The sequence below is a fragment of the Schistocerca serialis genome, chromosome 3 (assembly GCF_023864345.2).
Source record: "Schistocerca serialis cubense isolate TAMUIC-IGC-003099 chromosome 3, iqSchSeri2.2, whole genome shotgun sequence".
Classification (NCBI taxonomy): Eukaryota; Metazoa; Arthropoda; class Insecta; order Orthoptera; family Acrididae; genus Schistocerca; species Schistocerca serialis.
In genome coordinates, this window is record NC_064640.1 from 754955180 (window position 1) to 754968200 (window position 13021).

Consider the following 13021-nt stretch of genomic DNA (forward strand, 5'->3'; position numbering starts at 1 on the left):
CGTGCAAGGTGGAAATTTCCGATCTTGCGTGGGCTGGAGTGTGGCTCGGGAATTAGCGTCTTTCTCACGATTTCACCAGGGCTAGTGACACATTCTTCCGATGTTTTTCTGCTTTCCAAAGTTGTTGTGAAAGCAGCCACACAACACTTCTTTCTAATCGCTATCTCTGTGCTAGTCCTGGACGGACTCGTGTATGTGCTTCGTCTAGGAGTCTACTGGAATCCATTATATATAAGGAACATCCTTACTGTCCAGGAAACCTCTTTTTAAGGGGGGTAGGACGTCAAACGTACCGACTTGGAATAGGAGAGTCACCACAGGACATTTTAATTTCGACTGTCTATACTTTTACAAATAAATTCATAAAATTTTGTCACCATGACGAGGAAGGATTGAGGACTCACACTCATTGCAGTGGAAGTTCAAAAACGTAGCAAAATACCTTTTTTTACATGTGGAATTTCATCATTACTTATTACTGGCTGCATTTGTTGCTATAGGAACACTTTTCTTCCTAAGTAAGATAGATACTTCGATGAATTTTTCATAGCATAAAAACAGTAGTTACAGGTGTATGAAACTCTATAATTTTCCAATATTACAAAACTGTGGAAAAATTGAGATAATTAACTATAAAACTTGAGTTTTTTCTAAACATGAAGTTTAAAATGTTACAGTTCATTCATTTTCTCATAAATTGAATAACTTCTAGAGTTTCATACACCTGTAACTATGGTTTGTATGCTGTGCAAAAGGCATCGAAGAATATCTCTTACTTAGGAAGAAAAATGTACCTATAACAACAAACGCAGCCAGTAGTAAGTGAAAAAATGATGAAATTTCACATGCAAAAAAAAAAGTTTTTTGTTACGTTTTCTAGCTTCCACTACTGTGAGTAGGAATCCTGAATCCTTCCTGGTCATGCTGTTAAAGTTTAATAAATTTATTTGTAAAAGTATAGACAGTGGAAATTAAAATGTCCTGTGGTGCCTCTCCTGCTCCATGTCGGCCCGTTTGACGTCCTACCCCCCTTAAGAAGGCTGACTTCTTTCACACGCCTCCGTGTGTAAATTCTTGAGATTCCCGGCGGGGTCAGGGATTTTCTCTGCCTCTTGATCACTGGGTGTTGTGTGATGTCCTTAGGTTAGTTAGGTTTAAGTAATTTTAAGTTCTAGGGGACTGATGACCTTAGGTGTTAAGTCACATAGTGCTCAGAGCCATTTGAACCAATTTTGAATTCTTGACGCTTTGTGTACCTCCTCCCAGTGCCTGTAGGATGCTATAACTGTCGCCATGCTCGTGCTTTCAAAGGCAGGTAAAATTACTGTTTCCAGGCCAGAAGAATTGACATACTTTCGCGAGTGCATTCTTGACGTTCTGTACTAATGGCTGCAGGAGTCCATCACTCCTCGGCACACTTTTCATTGTCTTCGAGGCTTTTCTTAAGAGAGGCGAGGGCGTCCGCCGGGCCACCTGCTGGCTGATTGCAGAATGACTCCAATGTAGGTTTCTCGGGCACTCGCCGCATCGATACTGCCCTGCTTTCTCCTGGGCCTCTAGCGGTGTGAGTCGGTGAAGGAGGCCCCGGGCAGAGGTATTAAATTCTATTAAGAAATTTCCTTATTACTGCCCTGTCGAATATAAGTAATGTCATCTATCAGAAATGTATGGCAGCTCTACAGTAATAATCTTATCTGAAGATTACGTGGACTAGTCTGAAGAAGAGAGAAAAATAATACTGTAACTTTAGAAGATGGATGGGAGAAAAAAAATTGAATTGAATAAGGATGTCGGAAACATGGATAGTAATCACATAGTGTTAGGCGTAGTAATTCACTGTTAAACAAAAGAAAGGCAGCTAACATATGCCTAGAGAGATCCTACGCCGATGGTAACAGATAGAGCCTTAATAGCCTCTTGAATAAAATGTAGTTTTGGATAAGACGCAGGCCATTGCGTAGTCTGTCCTGCTATTCCGAACACACAGCACCGACCAATAATGTGCCAAAAGCTACCCGCCATCCGACAACAATAGAGGCAGTTTACGAAGAGATACAATTTTAGGAAGGCTAACTGGATTGATTCGGCTGACTGTTGGATAGTTAAAGCGTGACGATGTGTTGTACAGTCCCTAAAGAATTTTGTCACTTCGCCGGCACCGTTAGAGCTTGCTCTAGGGCGTCCATTCCTAGAAGAACAACATGTAATTACGTAAAAGAATTTGCCCCTCAGACAGCCGAACCCCTGGCTCTTGTCGGAATACACGCCTTTGGAGAAGAAACTCTTGCTCAGACAAACAGACATTGCAGTCTCCTTCGTATCCATTGCAAAAAAATAAGAGTGGGGCAAGCTATGCTATAAATCGTTATGGGTCGAAGTATCCACAAGGCATGCAAACTTCTTAACTGCTTAGCTAGCAAATCACAAAAACTTCAAAATGTGCAAATGTCAAATCAGATTAAATTTAATATAAGCTGCTCAAAAATTGAAGGCCCCTAAGTATACGCAATACGAACATAAAAAACAGCAGAGGAGAATGAGAGCACACACAAGAAAAAAAACGAAACGCTTAACACATTTAATATGTCAGAACTCGATATGTTCCAAAAGCGCAAGGCAGCCGGTCTTGACGACATATGCGTTTAAAAATTTCGGACCCGAGGCCACAAAATGATTAATCACTATGATGAATAACTGCATGACACTCTGCAAAATACCGGGGATGTGGAGAACGTCCAGGGTCACAGCCATTCTAAAACCTGTCCTTCAACAAGATGACACTAAGAGCTATAGGACATATGCCTCCTAAATGAAATCGTCAAATGAGTCATGCTCAACAGATTCGCAGAAGTAGTGAAGCCACTTCCGATCTCACAACAAGCCTCGTTCAGAACAGGCAAATGCTGCACATCACAGGTACTGGTACTAACGCAAGGCATTGACGATGGATCGGGGAAAGAAGGACTATTGGGGTCGTATTCATAGATTTATCAGCTGCCTACGACACAGTCAACCATCGACTACTGTTACGGAAAGTGTGCGCACTAAGTGAATGTTATGATATGACAGAAATGACTGGAAATCTCCTCCAAAACAGTAGGTTGTTAGTTGTTTTTCAAGAACACAGAAGAATGTCGTACCGCGGGCTAGCGTGCGGGATCCTTTGTGTTTCATTGTCCATACCAATGACCAGCCACTACTTGAAGGTCTCAAAGCTACATAGATGCAGATGACTATGTCAGTACAGCCCAAGAAAAAACTTTGAGACTATCAAAAAGAAACTATATGATGGCGTTGAACCACTGGCTTCCTGCTATAAGGAAAATCAACTCAACCTAAAACAGAAGACCCAAACTTGAGTTTTTCGGTTGAATAATAAACACACGTAAGGGAGATTACAAGTAACATGGGAGGGGGTACCGCTAGGGTGTTGTGCAACTCCAAAATATTTGCGCATCACATTGTATAGAGCACCCACAGGAAACACTGAATGAACACCAAGCATAAAGTAGCTGATAGGAACAACATCGCGAACAAAATAGCGTGCACTGCAGGGAGTACACAGACCAGGACAGAAAGAAATACAGCATTAGATTTGTGCTATTTAGCTGTGGAGCACGCATATCCAGCCATGCCAAAGAAGGGGATATGCCACTCAATGAATCATGGCGCAACACCACAGGCTGACTGAGACCAACACTGAATGACAAGCTGCACTGCCTAACCATAACATGTCCAACAACACCAGACGCGAATTGGCAGCCTAGAATGAAAAAAATAAAATAAAATAAAATAAATTTCAAGTAACTTCTTCCCACTACCCTCTTGGATGCCAAACAGGCAGCTACCGACTTAAATGGAGGAGGAGTTTTCTACACTCAACAAAAAATCTCACTAATACGCAGCAACAAACCACAGGAGAAATCTGGCACGAAGAAAAGTCCATTTCCAAGACAGAAGCACACCAATGGTAAAACTTCCCCAGGACGCATACAGGAGTGGGAGGTATGGAGATATTTGATCAGATGGCGTTCAGGAGTTGTAAGAAACAAAATCAGTCTGAATAGATGGGGATCATCAGAAGAAACGGAGTTGTGCGATTGTGAATAGAGTAGACTACTAACCATAAGTTTAGTTTCTTCCGAGAATTATGTTGAGTTTCATAAGATTTGGCACATAAATAAAATTTATTTACAGTTGTCAGTAAGTCGGCAATATTCTTCGACTGGTGCCGCACCAACGGCTGAGGAGGAGGGAGCCCCTGCGGCGAGCGCCCAGGAAGAGGACATTGGAGCTGTTCTGCAAGCACAAAGCGGGAAGCTGGGCGGACTCCCAAGACTCGGTTAAGAAGAGAAATGTTGCGAAGAGCCAGAATGACCATGAGAAGTGTGCCGCGAACTGATGGACCCCTGCGACCATTAGGACAGAACATCAAGAACGTACGCGGGAAAGCATGTGAGTTCCTCTGGCCTGGTAACGCTCAATTTACCTGCCTTAGAAAGCAGAAAGCGCCAACAATTCCAGCATCCCACAGGCACAGGGAGGAGCGTAGACAAAGCGCGGAGAATTCGAGTAGGAAAGCACTTGAAAGATATCAGGGTTCTTGACAAGATGTTTTTCTTGACATTAAGGACATTCCTATAAATCACAGATGCCAGTAGACTCCGAGACGAAGCCCAACCATGAGTCTGTTCAGGCCTCACGCAGAGAGAGCGATTACAAAGAAGTGTTGTCTAGCTGCTCTCACTACAGCTTCTCAATGTAGAAAAATATCGCAAGAATGTGAAATTGTGAGGAAGACGCCAGTTCTCGTGGCACACACTAGCCCACTCTAAATAGGAAATTTCCATGCTCCACGAGAGACGTGGCCATGAAATGGCGATCTGCCACTAGGCTGTAACGCAAATTAAGTCCGCTAATGACAACCCCGCGAGAGGAGAAAATTTCGAGGAAGAGCTCTGCTGGGAAATGGATGATGAGAGAGTCGGTCTGTGAGACAGTGCGGAAACGAGAGGACATGAGGTCTCTTCCATTCAACCTTCCGACATCGTGATATGACAGCTTCAGCAACGCAACCAACAACGGACAGCCAACGCGGAGATGGTATTCGGGTCTCGCCGCGAAGTCGCGATTTCTGATGAGTGCGGCCGTCTTGCGCGGCTAAGTTCCGAGGCGACGCGCCGTAGCGACAACACTACACAACGAATGACCTCGCATAATGTTGAGACGATTTTTTTTCCCTTTTTACTTTTTTTGTTTGCTGATCTCATTTTGTTCGTAATTGTTCCTTGGATATGTTTGGGGCGGACGTCCCTTGACACATGTTGAAGTTCATTGTTGATCCATTGAACCCTCTGACCGAACCCGCTGAGCTACCGTGCCGGCAGAGCATTCGCCCGCCCCCCCCCCCCCCCCCTCCTTTCACCTTCCCCTTAATATGGCTCTGAGCACTATGGGACTTAACACCTGTGGTCATCAGTCCCCTAGAACTTAGAACTACTTAAACCTAACTAACCTAAGGACATCACACACATCCATGCCCGAGGCAGGATTCGAACCTGCGACCGTAGCAGTCGCGCGGTTCCGGACTGAGCGCCTAGAACTGCTAGACCACCGCGGCCGGCCCCCTTAATAAATGAGTCGTGTCCACGCCCAGTCAAATCGGCCCTAAGATTTGTAAGTTTGTTTTGGTTTGCGTAAACGATACTGAAATAAACAAATCTATTTTCATGTTTTAATCGAGCAATCCGTTCCAGTTACACGTCAACCCCTTTACCTCATCACCATTTGTGTTTGATTTCATTTAGTTACTTGATATCAAGTAATTGGTGGGTCCTCGTGTAGAGCGATCTCACTGGTAATTTTCACGTTATGTAATAGCACAGAGAAGAATTTCTGTAATTTATGGCGCCAAACGTGGAGCTTCGATTTGATTTCATTCTAGTGATTTTACTAGTGTGAGAACTTTTAAATTTTTCGACACTATTCAGGAAGAATTAACTTTCCATTCCTTTATTAGCATATGTTAAGCTCTTTGTATGTGATGTCAGGCGCATGGATCGTGTGTTTGTGTGTGCTGAATGAGTTGCAAATTTGCAGTACGAAGCAGATATAGTGGTAGCTAGTCTGTATAGCTTCGGTTCCCACAGCCTCCCACGTGTTTTATGACGTAGTTTTAGAAAGTGTTGTTTGCTGTTTCCATTATTCTGTTCCATGTTTCCATTGTTACATTTGCTGCTTCCAGCGTTGCCATCAGCGTTGTATTGTCTCTGTTCGTTCTGTGGAGTGCTTTTAGTTTATGGTTCCGTTCTCCTATTCAGCTGAGGTCTGGGAGGTTGATAAATATGGAAACTATTAAACCAACGGAGAAGATTTCGTGTGTGAGTGAGGAAACGGCAGTAACATCTGTGGGGAGTAAGCAATATCAGAGTGCATTAGAAAGAGGCAGGCTAATTGAGGGAAGTTCGGGGGTGAGCGAGGAAACACAAGGAATGTCTGTACGTCATACTCAGAGTCTACTAGATCGAATTCTCACAACATTAGAAAACCACACATCACAGATAATAGGCAAAAGGGAGGAGAATAAAACATGGTTTGAAAGGCTGGAAACGCAGCTAAAACTTTTCAGTGTAAAGCTTGATAGGCAAACAGATACAACAGATACGGACGGAGGTCACCGAAAGCCTGGACGAGATGAGAAAAGAGTGTGAAACGAAGGATGACAACTTAGAAACGGGGGTAAACGTGAAGATGACTGATATCTCCTCGTGCATTGAGGAAGAAAGTAAATCGTACAAGGTAACACAAACTCGAGTATCAGTCCTCGAACAAGAAGTGTCTGCAATGCGACTAAGTAAGTTACTTGTAATGCATGTCACGTCAGTGAATTTGCAGGCCTCATTTCCGATACACGGGGTGGACGTACGATCATTTATATTCGGTGGAATGCGCAGTACCCACCCGAACATATATAAAGAATTTAGATGCTTATCTGAGTTCGAAAAGAGTGGCGGAATGTAGCGATTTCTTGTTGCACGGCAGGCGCTCTGCCAGGAGGAGGCTATCAAGTTTGACGTTACAGTTTGCGAGAAAAGTTGTTACAAGGATTTCTGCACTAAGTTTCTCACAACATGCTGGGATGTGGCTGCACAGGCAAGTTCAAAGACGAGTATATAGCGGGGACACAGTGTGTCACAGTAACGTCAGTCCATGGCCACATGCGCTGCTCTCTTTGACATTCTGGCGGGGTGCTTGGACGACGAAATTACAGATGAGGAATGGTGTAGTGCGATGTGCTCAAATTTTCCTGCACACGTACAACGTGCACTTGTCGGGGCACTGCCGAAAGAACAATTCTTTGATATTTTAAGGTCCTTGGACGGCATCGAAGAGAGCAGGAGAATCGAAGGACAGCACATGCCACCGCAACGAGGACAGAAAATAGGACGCCACAAGGGTTTGTGCAACGCAATGACAGGTAGAATTGGCGCAATAATGTATGAAGGAGAGGAGAAGGGAATAGGTCAGAGCGAGACAGACGCCAAGGTTCACATCAGGCACAACACAGCAGAAACGCAGTGCCGAACAACATACGTCACGTGAACTGCGTGTTGGCATCACATAATGGGAGAGACCGTGAGAATAATAGAGGTTCACCACCTCTGGCTCCTCCTCATACAGAGGAGCGTGAGATCACACACGTGAATGACCAAAGACAGTGAGCTATCACAGGAAATGATACAGTAGAGAAGGGTCATCACATACCAATTTGCGGTACTGGCAATCATAAGTGCAAGATAATTTTGGAAAGTACTGTGAGAACCCAGAGTTGCCAGAAAAAGCGGACATTCCGTGTCCGCTCACTGAAATAACTGTGGAAGGAATTGAGATGAGAGCTCGTCTGTATTCTGGGTCCTAAGTGACAGCACTTTCGACTTCTTTTTACGGAAAACTGGTGCAAAGTGATAGTACATTAGCTGAGATACCCAGAAAGGAATCTCACTAATTCCCGCTTTTGGGACTAAAAGGAAGAATATAGAGAAGCGGGTCTTGGCGTCGGTAAGCGATGAAAGAAGTGGCTTCCAGGTAAATGCAATTGTCATCTGTGAGTTGTCACTTCGTCAGTAATGACATACTCTCGAGCAGAGCGGTGATCATGGATTACACCACTAAAACCGTGGTCAATTTGTTCGAAGACCCTTTCGCATGGGGTGCAGAGGACTTGACAGGTACAATTAATTTAATAATATGTGAGGAAGATGAGGAACTTTTCATAGGTGGTGCACGGGAGCTAAAAGGTGATTTATTAGATGGAACATGGGTTCCAGATGATGTCAGTTTGCCGTCCGCAAATCGGGATAACAATTGGTTCAAATGGCTCTGAGCACTATGGGACTTTACATCTATGGTCATCAGTCCCCTAGAACTTAGAACTACTTAAACCTAACTAACCTAAGGACATCACACAGCACCCAGTCATCACGAGGCAGAGAAAATCCCTGACCCCGCCGGGAATCGAACCCGGGAACCCGGGCGTGGGAAGCGAGAACGCTACCGCACGACCACGAGCTGCGGACGTGATAACAATTCCACGCAGTCAGCCGACGAAAGAAAATCAGATAGACATGATGTGACTGGTCGTGGGTTAGAGACTCTCACACATGTTCTATTCGGGCCAGAGGCCGTTAATTAGTACGCTCCCGTAGCACCCCAAACCGCCCATGCGAGTACGGAAGACACGTTACAAAAGGAACATAATAATACGGAGGGACAACAGTCGAATGGCGTGACGGCAAGCACGTCGATACAGTGAACAAGGTTGAAGGCGAAGCCCCCACAACAAAAGAGGAGCTCATGCGCAGTGTAGAATGCTAAAGCTACTGCAGAGTGGCAGAGGAACGCTATGAAGTGGGCCACAGAAGTATCAACGCCCACTCGCCAGCAGCAGAAGACAATGTTGTTTCGTCCACAATAGGAAAATATGCAAAAGTAAGGCAGTTTTCGGAAGATAGTAGGTGTTTTCCGGCGTCGAAGTGGAGAGATAAATCGATCACCTCTCACTCAGAAACAAGGGGCTCGGTAGATGGCGTATTTTGTACAGACGATAACTCAGAAGTGTGCGTGGATAACGCAAAAGTTGATCCGATGAGAATATTTAGAAAAAGTATTCAAGCTAACCCGAGATTGAGCCTGCAGCAGAGACAGGCGGTGGAAAAAAAAACAATCATGGAATTCAGGGATATATTCTCGTTCCTACCGGGAAGATTACGGGGAGCGGTCCACAAGTAATACGTGGCCAGCCGCCGACGAGAAAAGCGTACTCAGTGGCCTGGAAGAGCCGAAAAACTACCAGGTAAGCGATACAGACGTTGGAGGGAGCCGGAGTCATATCGTGGGCCGCGTCGGAATATGTGAATCCGCTCACAATTGTGCCTAAGAAACTAGGGTAGGTCCGCTGTTGCCTCGATGCGAGGGTGTTAAATGATCACACTGGGGCAGACGGAACAAGGCTGAAACCCATCCAGGACATACTGCACCAGTTCTCAGAAAAATTTGGCTGTCAGTCTTCGACAATACAGCCCGTTCCAAACAGGTTGAACCCGATCCATCCTATCAAATATACACTGCCTTCCTATACGGAGGGGGACAACGTACTACCGAGTGCAATTCGGGCCGAAGGACTCAAATTCGGCATTCGTGATGACCCTGAATGATATAATCACACTAAAGGTGACTACATCAACGACATAACTGTCGCGTCTGCAACATTTGAAGAACACGTGTGCCTCGTAAATCAGCTGTTGGCGGTCCTCCAAGGACATGGCGTGACGCTCAGGCCTGACAAAGCGAAACCGTGCGCAAACAGTGTAGTATACCTCGGGTTCGAAATCTCGCCGGAAGATATCCGTCGGGAAAAGTGCAAGTTTGTGGAAACCACGTATATGGAACTACCATCCCGCGTTCGAGAATTAAGACAGTTCTTGGGTGTGTTTTCATTTTACAGGTGGCACATTGTCAACTTCTCGCAAATGCTGAGTCCTGTATATGCGCTGTTGTAGAAGGGCAAGAAGTGGAGCTGGGGAAATGAGGACGAAAATGCGTTCGAGAAGGTTAAGAAGGTGTTTCATGACAGTATCCGTTTGGCGCACCCTGACTTCCGACACCTTTCCAGCTCTTCACCGAGGCAAGTGCACAAGGTTGGCTCTGAGCACTATGCGACTTAAATTCTGAGGTCATCAGTCGCCTAGAACTTAGAACTAATTAAACCTAACTAACCTAAGGACATCACACACATCCATGCCCGAGGCAGGATTCGAACCTGCGAGCGGAGCGGTCACTCGGCTCCAGACTGTAGCACCTAGAACCGCACGGCCACTTCGGACGGCCAAGTGCACAAGGCATTCGGTGATATCTACAACAGGAAGACAAGGATGGAAATGTGGACATTGTGGCCACATGTAGCCGGAAGCTACTGGACACAGAGAGATAGTATTTCACTTTAGAACTAGAAATGCTGGACTTTGTCTATGCGACAAAGAAGTTTAGGAGTTACCAGCACGGCCGGAAAACTCGTTTATATACAGACCACTACACTCTGATGTTCCTAAGAACCGGCAGGTATACGAGTAACAGAGCGAAGCGTTGTTCCCTGGTGATTCTGGAATTCGATCTGGAAATCCCTTATTGCCAGCCGAAACACAACAAATTTTCCGACTGGTTGCGCCAAAATCCTTAGCGGAAGGACGGCGACGAAAATTTCGCGAGTGAAAATAATGAAACAATGGGACCAGGTGAGCATTCAACAATACAGGAAAGAGTTAGCCACAGCACTAGACCAACAGCCAGAAATACGATGAGTGAAGGATCCTCTGATACACGGCGTTGGTGGAGAGGAGGAGCGATTTAGAAATACCGCTCGATTGCGCACAATCGAGCGGAAAGTATGTTTATGGAGAAATGTGAAAGAACGAAGCTGGAAAATTTGGCTCCCTGGATCACTTTTAGATGATTTAATTGAGCGATATCAGCCGAATCTTGGCTACTGTGTAGCGATGAAGTTGTATGCGATAATCGTCAAGCATTGGGGACGTACCGTTCTCAGACGGAAGGTTGAGGAGATAATTACGAAATGCGACACGTGCTAGCGTGGAAAACGTCTGAACGCGATTGTGTTAAGTAAAATGCTATAACACCAGAAGAACCAAGTGACCTGATGTATGTTGATCATTACTGCCCTCTGCCGTAGGGATGGTTCGGGTGGCAATTTATTTTCATTGTTATGGACGCATTTACTAAGCACGTCTGGCTTTACGCCACAAACCGCACCACAACGAAAATCTGTGTAAAAATTTTGACGGAAGATGATGTGCGCACACATGGTAGGCCAAAGAGAGTCCTCTCAGACCATCCTACAATTTTCACATATGGAGGGTGGAAGGCAGCATTAGAAAGGAATGGATCAAAGTGACATTCTCCTCAAGGAGGGAGCAATATCGCACTGTTGCCAATTGTTTACATACTGTATATTCTTTCCGGTTCATAATCAACTAATAAATAACATCAAAATCTAACTCCAAGATACATTTTATATGTAACTTATTTATCCCCCGAAGTCATATTTCCCGACAGCCTACCACAACAAATCGTACAAAAATGCGAGTGTTGGGGAGATCTTTAATGTTGTGTATGTTAACTTCTCTGCTTGCTTAGTGTTATTGGTGTTTTCAATTCTAAACTTCAGACGTTTAATGTTTTGTGTGATGAAACCACACCTCACGTGACGACACAGTGGTAGTTTACATACCATATATGTCGTATTTATACTTGTGTATTACTAGAATGTAGAACACGAAGGATCTCTCCAAAACACATCATTATTGGTACATTTCTTGTGATAATGTATCGGAAAATGTAAAACTTTAACACAATAAATCACACTAAAAATTGCCGAGTTTTGGAAAATGTGATGTCAGTATCTAAACATGTCGTTATCCTTTCTTATGTGCTTATTTTCATGAGCTAAATAGGTAGATGTTGTTGTTGTGGTCTTCAGTCCTGAGACTGGTTTGATGCAACTCTCCATGCTACCCTACCCCGTGCAAGCTTCTTCATCTCCCAGTACTGACTGCAACCCCCATCCTTCTGAATCTGCTTAGTGTATTCATCTCGTGGTCTCCCTCCACGATTTTTACACTCCACGCTGCCCTCCAATGCTAAATTTGTGATCCCTTGATGCCTCAGAACATGTCCTACTAATCGGTCCCTTCTTTTACTCAAGTTGTGCCACATACTCCTCTTCTCCCCAATTCTATTCAATACTTCATCATTAGTTATTAGATAGTTATTATTCATCATTAGATACAACAAAGAAATTGATTATTGTCACCTATTAATGCAGATTTGGTTACCTAAATTCATTTGTTTTTAGATGAAGTAACATAGTTCTCCATTCTGCGCTGCATAATAATCTCTGACAGTTCCACTGAAATTTGCCTGAATCTGTAATTCTTTTTCGAGTGTACGCAACACAATCGAAAATATCTGTCCTCATTCGTAGTATTACGCATGAATGTTTTCACCCGCTTTACCGTAGAGAAGCAGCACTCTTCCTCTCCTGTCGTCATTAGGAAGGTTACTATTATCTGCAGAAGTTTAACACTTTCATGAAAAGCTTTTGTAAGATTGTTTTCGTAAAGAAATTTCAACAAACTCAAATCAGCTGATGCATTCAGAAAATGCTTTCCGCTATAGAACACATTCAGTTCATGAAGTAAGTCTGAAGACTGTAATTTAAACAAATACTCAGGTACTTTTAGTTCTTTTTCAGGGAAAAGAATTTTGTGTTTCGGAAACAACGACGGTTCAAACAGCTGTGCAATTGACGAATGATTTTTAAAAATGAATCGATCACTGATCGGAGTCTATTGCACACGCCATTCTTGATTCGGTGAAGCGTCTCCTTTTTTCAGTTGGCTCTTCCTGCTCCCAATGATCATTGTGAAGTGAGATTCTAAGATGCTTT